Here is a 2,906-nt window from a genome sequence, read left to right on the forward strand (position 1 = left end):
AGAATTTTTTTCTTGTGATGACAACTTTTAAGATCTACTCTCTTAGCAACTTTCAAATATGCAATACAGTATTTTAAACTACAATCACCATATTGTACTTTATATCCCGAGGACTTATTTATTTATTTTATAATGGTAAGTTTGTACCTTTTGACCACCTTCATCCATTTTTCTCATCCTCCACCCCACTTTGGCAAGCATCAGTGCACCCATCTGTTCTCTGTGTCTACGAATTCAGTTTTTCTTTCTTTCTTTCTTTTTTTTTAGATTCCACATGTAATATAGTATTTGTCTTTCTCTGTCCGACTTATTTCACTTAGCATAACATCCTCATAGTCCATCTATGTCATAGGAGATGGCAGGATTTCGTTCTCTTTCACGGCTGAATAATAGCCCATTATATGTCTCTACCATAGCTTCTTTACCCATTCATCCATCAGTGAACACTTATGTTGTTTCATGTCTTGGCTAATGTAAATAAAGCTGCAATGAGCAGTTAGTGTTTTTGTTTCCTTTGAGTAAATACCCAGAAGTAGAATTGCTGGATCATATGGTAGTTCTATTTTTTTTTTAATTATTATTTTTATGCCTACAGCACCTGGTCTTCCTAGGTAGTCTCCCATCCAAGTACTAACCGGGCCCGACCCTGCTTAGCTTCCGAGATCAGACATTGGGCTTGTTCAGGGTGGCACGGCCGTAGACCATTGGTAGTTCTATTTTCAATTTTTTGAGGAACCTCCATATTGTTTTTCGTCGTGGCTACACCAATTTACATTCCCACCAACAGTTCCCCCGCCTTTTTTTTAAACATTCTGGCCAATACTTGTTATTTCTTGTCTTTTGGATAATAACCATTCTAACAGGTGTGAGATAATATCTCATTATGGTTTTGATTTGCATTTCCCTAATGATTAGTGATATTGAGCACCTTTTCATGTAACTAGTGATTGGCCATCTGTATGTCTTCTTTGGAAAAATGTCTATTCTCTGCCCATTTTTTAAATTTTATTTATTTATTTTTTGCTATTTAGTTGTATGAATTCTTTATATATTTTGCATATTAACCCTTTATGAGATATACGATTTACAGATATTTTCTCCCTTTCAGTAGGTTACCTTTTCACTTTCAATGGTTTCCTTTGCTGTACAGAAGCTTTTTATTTTTAGTGCCACTTGTTTATTTGCTTTTGTTGCCTTCGTTTTTGTAACAAATCCAAAAAATCATCACCAAGACTGAAGTCTAGGAATTTCCTTCTTATGTTTTCTTCTGGTTTTACGGTTTCATGTCTTATGTGCAATAGGAATTATTAATAGTGTCTCTCCTTAGAAGTGTCTTAGTTTGGGCAATAAATTATAAGGTCATTCTACCTTGAGCTGTTGCCTTGTAATTACCTTCCAAATTGTTTTGCGGCAGAAGTTCACAGTCTAACATCAATTTCCCATAGATCTCCACCTCTGCATTGCAGCCTGGTGGTTTCTCTAGGGTCCTCCATTTTAACAACTCTGTTACAAAGCTTCCAAGGAAGCTATGTTGAGAATTATGTTAGAAAGTCTGACAGAAGCATATTTGTGGTGAAAGGTATGATGAAAATAGGACATCGGTCTCTACCACAGTAGAATAGAATAATCTGTTCTTGTTTTGTACCTCCTCCTGAAGCCTTCATTGATTGCCCAAGACAGGTGAAGAAATCTTTTGTGTTTACATATGATGCCCTGTGCTTATATTTATTTTAGAATTTACTATATTATATTCAAATTAACTTTGAAGGCAGGGACGATTTTGCATATGTGTGGATTCCCAGGGCCTGGCACAATGCCTGGCACTAATATGTGTTGAAAAAATGTTTGTTGTTCTGAACATTTGTCTTGCTCAATTGAACACAAGGCTATTTTTATCAACTCTACTATTGATCAAAGTTCATTAGTACCTATTAGAGGCTGCTGCCCACCTACATTATAAAACAAATTAATCCGATGTATTATCTGTCATACAAGCCACCCACCCAGACTGTGCTCCCAGCCTTCCATGTCTGGAAAATTCTCTTGCTTTTACCTCACATGAAGGCAGGTGAACCTCTTTCCCTTCTCCCTGATGTTAATAACTTTTATGACACCCCATGTTCCTGATCACGTGATCCTAAGGCACAAAAAAATAAGATTTTAAAACTGAGGCAACACCTGTCTTAGACAAGAATTTTTTAGTAAGATCCTGTCAGGGACTATAGCCAGTTCTAGAGAGACATTGTCACAAGGCCCATGGCCAAACCTATTAGTACCTTCTTTACCTGGGCCCATTGCCACAAGTAAAGCCAATGACATAAGTAAGGAAGGTGGTAATAGGGTGCCCTGGCCAAAGTTATAAGTCTGGGGTCTGAGATAAGAGCTGATCTTGACAAAAGAGACTGATTGTATAAAGAGAATCAATTAAAACTTAGAATAATTCTCATTCTCCGTCTGTAATTCTGGTAAAACATTTAAGAGTAGTGTCTCACATATGGTGTTTACACTCTGGATTTAAATTACCTAAGATGCTATTATATTGCTTTACAATGAATAATTGAGATTTAGGATTTTAGGATGGAAAAAAAATATTTTTCAAAATCCAAGTGACTATAGCAGTTTCCGCCTTTCAAGTGGGGTAGGGATGACATATTTCATATCAGAGGAAAAATATATGTCTGTACTGCTTCCTTCTACTCACTGAGGCCAGGGGGAGAAAGAAGGTGTTAAACTTTAAAGTCTCTGCAAGTTTTTTAGGGTTACCAAAGGTTGAGATAACACGTTGTTTTATCAAAGGATATAAGTGAATTTTTATTTATGCAAAAGTGAGCACAGACCTAGGATAGAGTGGAGAACTGAATAACTCTACATAATAAAATGAGGAGAATTGAGATGTGAGATTTGAG

General features: G+C 36.3%; 1 pseudogene; it reads right to left on the minus strand.

The window, feature by feature from the left end:
• Positions 1–586: 586 nt before the first annotated feature.
• On the minus strand, positions 587–702 carry LOC111736781 (annotated as a pseudogene).
• Positions 703–2,906: the final 2,204 nt, after the last annotated feature.

Source organism: Pteropus vampyrus, unplaced genomic scaffold (genome assembly GCF_000151845.1).
Source record: "Pteropus vampyrus isolate Shadow unplaced genomic scaffold, Pvam_2.0 Scaffold1, whole genome shotgun sequence".
NCBI classification, from domain to species: domain Eukaryota; kingdom Metazoa; phylum Chordata; class Mammalia; order Chiroptera; family Pteropodidae; genus Pteropus; species Pteropus vampyrus.